General features: G+C 33.8%; 1 protein-coding gene across 1 annotated transcript in view; it reads right to left on the bottom strand.

Moving 5' to 3' along the window:
• The window catches only part of LOC118740976 (protein escargot-like), a 20,277-nt gene that overhangs the window by 12,457 nt on the left and 750 nt on the right, over nt 1-7,070 (bottom strand). The window lies entirely within an intron of this gene.

Raw genomic sequence — 7,070 nt, 5'->3', positions numbered from 1 at the left:
GTTGCTGGGGTAACCAACAACGGATGCTTGAAATCGCCGACGAGCTTAAGAGTTAAACCATTGGAAATATGACAATGAAGAGCGCACATAAATTAAGAGCATTTTTTCATAATTAGGAAAAATGGAATTCGAACACGTTCTTACGAAGAATAAGAGAAGTCTTGTAAAAAAAGAGAAGTAAATTATATAGCAAATATGCACGATTGAGATAAATAGAGATTGCGCCAATCGCGGTACTGCTAATCCGCTCTTTGTGATTTTGACAGAATAAGCTGTGTGCGTGACGTCATCTTGGTGCAATTGTTGATTGTGAGCATACGAAAAAAAACAAATAACAATTTTAATATTTGTGCGTTAATATTTCTGCGTGGTTTTAAACAATTATTGAGACATTAAAAACCAAAATGAAGTGTGCATTGGCAAAGTGTAATAGTGAAAACAAAAGGAAAGTGTGCTATATAAGTTTTTTTTCGTTTCCTACGGACGCAAACCTGGCAAAAAAGTGGAAGCAGTTCTGGCGGGGAGGACATGCATTAAACACCAAATCGAGCTTTGTGCTATGTGTGTGAGCTATGAGCTTCTACATGGAACTATGTTGGCCTTTCCTTGGTGAATTGTAGTATGTATGTATATTTCCATGGTGAATGTAGACAGTTGCTGGTTTAGTTTGCTAGCAATGGCATACATACAAAAGCAGTTTCTACAGTAAATAGATACATGAACTTCACTACCTACTTATTTTTGTTAGTACCTGATTCGTTTAGTGCTGGTATGAGGTAATGCACCAGTGGATAAGGCCGCCAGGCGCTAATTCAAGCGGCAGCTTACCGCGGTGTTACGGACCTAATACAAAACAGTGCCCAAATTATTATACATTTAAAAGTTCAGCTTAAATTATGTTTTACTGACATGGAATATTTGCTTCCAAAGACGCCACACTCATGCATCCTCTCGGAAATGGTACAAAAGTCATCAAATAAAAGCTGTGGAGTTTATGGTGGTTGGCTACCGTCCACAAATATAAATATGCACTCTGCATGACTTTTTACAATGGCGAGTCCAAAAATTCACTTTGCTGCACACCTTCATTTTGGTCTACATGAAATTGCAAACACTGTTAATACATCAATTTTTTCATGTGCTAAAAATCGTACTAAAGGGCTACATGTCCAACATTATTTTTACGTGCTCCTAGTTAATCAATCTTTGTATATTTACTGATTCCTGCAAAATTGGGCCATGTAATATTAAAATTAACACATTTTTCTGCATTGTTTACATATTTTTCTATGCGTTTTGGCATTTCCCTCTCGCAATTGCACCAAGATGACGTCACGCAAAAATTACGCTCAAAAATCCTCTCTCATTGGAGCAATCTTGTATTCTATCATTCTTGGCAAATATGTACCTACATAAATATGTATCTAAGTAACAAATACATAAAAATATAACTAATGCGATGTGAGTACTTTTACGAAAACAAATGGCAATCATATTATTTCTATAGTTCTAAAGATCTAAAAAAATTATATTTTATTGATAAATTTGTTAAAAAAACAAAAAAGGTATTAGTTACATATATTTATTTCATTTCTAAAGCTGTCCCTCCCTCTTCCTGTTAGTAATGACAAAAACAAAAAGATTTACCATTCCTGCGTAATAAATCATACACATGGAATATATTTGCATTGAAACTTGCAATTCTACATGCATATATTTTGTACGACAAAATCGGAGATGCGGCAAACAGGACATCACGGCCAAACTGTCCACTCATGGAGACTCGTGTCTGCAGCTGAATAACAGATTCGCCAGTTAGAAATATCTACATATGTGACCTGGTCTACGGAAAGGGGGCTTAGGTGTAAAAAAATCAATTTTCACTTTTTGGTTGATTCGGATGGAAGATGAGATGCTTTTTCACGTGGTGAAAAGCAGAAAATCCTAACTTGCTTAGAAGTGTACTAAAAATGTAGAGAAAGAAGAGTAAAAATACGACAGAATATAATTTATTGGTAATGAACAAAATACATTGAATTATAAGCTATAAAGACATGATTATACACTAGAAAAACGTATTATGGGCCAAAAATAACAATGCTGAGTAGTTTATGTATCTCTCTGTCCATATTTCTTCCGCCCAGCAAGCTTTGCGTATACACTTTCTAGCTTTTCGTTACTCATAATTCCAGCTTCGATGTGACTTAGTATCACTAAATCAAGTTCATTTTTGGACATCTCTAAACAATTGTTCCGCGTACTCTCGATCATTTCCCGTGGTATCAGTGTATGGCATTCATTATTACAACAATCTTTTGACAGAAATTTTCTTACCAGCTCCTCCTCCTTTACATCAACAACATACAGGTCCATCTTAACAAAAGTTTGTTCGGTATCATCTTCTGCCTGAGATACACATACTTCGTCTTCATCATCATCGCTCTCTTCATAGTTCTCATCATCGTTTTCATCATCCTTTTCATGGAAATATTGTCCGTATACGGCACTGAACTCCTCATCAACACTCATGTTTCATTTCATGCGAAATGCGAAGACGATAATCAACAGAAACAGTAAACGTCACTTCTTCAGTGTTACTTTTTTAAATGTTCCACACTAGCAACTTACACGATGAACTATAATAATATTCCGACCAACAACAATACTTACTGGACCAACAACAACACTTACTGGACGTCCGGCGCGGAGAACAATTAACGAGATAATGAGAAACTGACGAAACGAGTTGCTTACTTTTAACAGCTTTTTCACAGAAAACTAGTTTTCGCACGTAAGCTCCCTTTTCGTAGACCAGGTCACATATGCATATCTTCATATATTGGCATTTTTTACATATATTTTTATTAGGTATACATATGTACATATATTAGGGCGGGTAATTTTTTCTCACTATTCGCGTTTAGAATAGGAGGATCCTACGTGTAATTTTAAGCAAATTCGCTGAAGAAACCATGGGTCTAAAATCAGTTTGGAGTTTGCAAATTGCGAAAATATGTTTTGAAGAAAATGTGAAAGTTTTCACTGCTGCGCCCTCTGGTGGAATTTTAAGAAAACGATGAGTGCAGAAAAGGGATTCCTCATACCAAAAAAACCCTTATAGCATTTTTTGTAAAAAATTTAAGCACTTCTTTATGACAGTACAGCATAATGCTAAGAAGCCCTTTTTCGCAATTTGGAAAACTCGAAAGTTTACTTAGAATTGCGCATAGAATCGTTTTGTGCGCATAGCCGAAAAAAGCTCCCATACAAATTGACCGACTCTAATGTATATTCATTATTTATACATATAAAATGTTTTTCCTTCAGCTAAAATATAATAATTCAATACATTTTACAGGGGGTATGTCCATAAAAGGAACAATAGTGCTATGTATGTATATATACATACATATGTATACAAATTTAAAGCAGTGCTAGCCCACAGATATATTAAAGAACTGGTCATAAATATGAGTATATATATCCACACTAGTAGAAAATTCAGTTGAGTACTTGCAACAAACTCAACATTTTTTCTCACAAATTGTTTCTACGTTAACTTTGTACCATGACTGCAAATATGCATTTCTTTAAAATAAAAAATTGCATTGCGATTAATTGGATATTTTGAAGAAAATATTCGTAATTACTTTTTTAAAAGTATCTAACTAGATTCTAGTCTGGTTTTACTATTTTTGGCCGCTGTAGTCACGTTATGCGCCGCTCTGCTGCCCGAGTGATTACTGCCACAATAGTTCATTGGCATGTAGCACAGTTTAAAAGACATAGTGAACAGACACCATGCTAGGGAAAACGACCTTTTAGGCTGTATACCATAGACATCTGCTGCGGCGCCATGTACCATCTTGGATACATTAGTTTACCAAATGTCTCATTCCAGGGTTTTGGCCATCCATTGCCGCTGTAGGTTCCATTACATTTATGTACGAAATCAAAGCTCGGAAGGAATACATATAATTCTAAAAATAAAAAATAGTAAACAAAATCTGAAGCAAAAAAAAAAATCCAGTGCCAAAAAAAAGGAATTTCCTAAACAGTTGTCCTCATATTTTTTTTTTCAGTTAACAATATTTTTTAAAAATTTCATAAATAACTTCTAAATACTTATTAAGGAATTATATAACTTTTTTCTAAAAAAAATAACTTTTGCAATTTCAGGTAAGTTTTTGGTTAAATGTTTCTTCTTGAAAAACTTTTTCCCCAAAATACTCAAAAAATATTTTTTTCCAAAAAAAAATTACTTAAAAATCAGTTTTTTCTACAAATTATTTTCTAAAAAAAAATCTTTTATCCAAAAATTATCTATTAATATTTAAATTAAATTAAATTAAACCAAATTTTCATTGCCGTTTTATCGAAAAAAAATATTTTTCTCAATAAAAGTACTGCTTCCAAAAATATTTTTTCTGTTTCATTTAAAGTTTGGTAAGTTATAATTTTGTTTGAATATTTTTTTTTTTAATACACATCGCTCATTTACTTCAATAGTGTCATAATCCAAAAACTAAAAAAATTTAGCTAAGTACATACTTACATATGCAGATATTAGTATTAGTTCTCAAAAAAAAAACAAAGTTTCCTAAAACATAATTAATTTTTCCCTAAAAACTAAATAATTTTAGCCCAAACAATTTCCAAAAAAATATTTTTTTTCGAATTTTTGAGTGAAACAATTCACCAGAAAAAAAACATTTCTAAAGCATGCATGTACCTATATTCGACTTTTTATAATATTGATAAACATATTCCTTTCCTAAAATGTATTTTCACCAAAATCAATTTTTTTTTTCAAAAAGTACTGAGGAAAATAGTTTTTTTCCCAAATTTTTGGTAGATATTTTTATTTTTAAATATATTTGCTAAAATTGTATGATATTATAAGAAATTTAAAAACAGCTGAAATCCATTTAACATAGATAAGTAAAGAGCATATTGAGAAACATGTTTGCCTTGATCCTGAAAGGGATAAGCATCATATCTTCCACATTTTCCCCTTACATGAGTATTGCTGCAAAAGGTAGAGCCTCATCTCGATTACCATGCGCAGAGAACCATGTCTAGATGTACATATATCAAGATTCGCGCTTCGTGTTGCTGTCATCACACCAGTAATGCCCATGCGGGCTAGCCATTTTGCTTGTAGGGTTTTGCTATATCTTTTGTATTCTTCCCTCAGATGGGTGAGAAGTGGTTTCACCCATCCAGATTGAAGATACTTATACATCTGAAGCCATATTTTCTTTTTACTACGATAAAACATTATTCGAGAATCTGCGTAACTGAGCTTTTTTGGAAATCTGTTTTTTTAGTGGTGCGCTATTTTATAGTATTTTGTAGCTAAATACACTCCTTCATCGAAAATAAGAAACTCCGATTAATTTGAAATACCAATAAAAAAAAATTTAGTAAGTGATAAAATTCTTGTTGGAAAATTAAATTTGTATCGGTGTCTGCTTACGTCTCATATAAGAACAACAAAACAGGGTCCTTATTAGAGTTTGTAAAGTCAAAAATATTCCATAAAAAAAAGACATCAATTCTTGTGCCCTACACCGAAGTTCCCCTACACGCCAGCGCGTTAATTACGCACCTACAAACATCGAGGATAAGCACGCAACAAACAGCGAGAAACGAATAACACACCACAATGAGCAACACCTGCCTGCCGCCACTATGCGCAGTTATTTTTAGACTACCACAATAAGCAATTCCACACCAACCAGGTGCCTATCCGCAACTCAGCCAGCTGAAAGAGTCATTGAAGAGCCTAGCATGCGCGAGTTGCTTGTAGCCAGTGTTGCCGTTTTAGACCTTTGGTGGCTAGATTTAGCTACCACATACTTTTTTTGGCCACATAAATTTAAAATTGCCCCTAGCCCTTTTTTAGCCCTTTGGAGAATTTATTCATACTGGGCATGAAAAAGTTGTATACGCTTAATTCGATCTATTTTTTTTTGCATTTATGTACGAGATAAATTTTTATACTAAGAAAGACTGACATATACATATGTATTGTATGTTCCTTACGTTTTTAAACATACATACAGTATAATTGTTAGGGCTGTTTTTTAGTTACATATCTATTAACGATTTAACTATAGTTTAAAATAGATAAGTTTACGGCCCTTAGGGCCAGTTTTTCAGTGTCAGTTTAAACTCAGATTAAGTAATCTGGGTTTAAATTGAACAGCTGGCTTACACTTGATTGGCTGATCTTAGTTTAAACCAGCAGGACCGGGCGTTTAAACTTAGTTTGAACCACAGCCGTGCACTGAAAAACTGGCCCCTAATATGCTTCATTAGTTAAATGGCCCATCAAGTCGATTGACCGTGTATGTTCTTGTGGTGTGATTATACCAGCTGATTTTGCGGCTTCAAAAACTATTTGAAAATTGTATGATTGTACCAGCATGAGCGTGAGTGGTGAAATTAGCTCAATTTTCTAAGTAAAAAATATTTAGGCGGAAATTTCAGAGCCGTGTTTGTGGAATATTAAGTTCGCGATTTGCAGTTGTGAATAAAAAAACAATGTTTAACAAAATGGTAGAAAAATTATGAAATTTCGGCTCATATCATTTCGATCTTTCCTCGACCTCATTTGTAAAGAAATAAATATTGTACCAGCATGCTGGTAAGTTATATGCGTCGAGCCTGATGGTACAATCACTTGTCGAGCCAGCATGTTGATGTCGTATATTTTCCCTTTTATACGAAAACGTCTTTAGTTGGATAAAATATTAGATTTTTTCAAGATTTCATTGTGTTTCTCAAGGTACCATTGCTTATCGAAAATATTTGGGGGTATACTTTAAATGATTATGTAAGTAAACAATTTTAGCTACCATTTTTAGCCACAACGACTTTTTTTAGCTCTTTTTTAGCCCTTTTTTTAAAGGAATTTGGCTACCACTAAAAATGCTTCGCGGCAACACTGCTTGTAGCTGCTCGCCACAGATCCTTACGACAGCAGCTAAGACAAACGCAAAAAAAAGAGCACCTATCTAAAGCTCGTCGGCGATTTCAAGCATCCGTTGTTGGTTACCCCAGCA

This window comes from Rhagoletis pomonella, unplaced genomic scaffold (assembly GCF_013731165.1).
Source record: "Rhagoletis pomonella isolate Grant_MI unplaced genomic scaffold, Rhpom_1.0 Rhpom_scaffold_00006, whole genome shotgun sequence".
NCBI classification, from domain to species: Eukaryota; Metazoa; Arthropoda; class Insecta; order Diptera; family Tephritidae; genus Rhagoletis; species Rhagoletis pomonella.
This window is presented reverse-complemented; position numbering and strand designations above follow the sequence as displayed.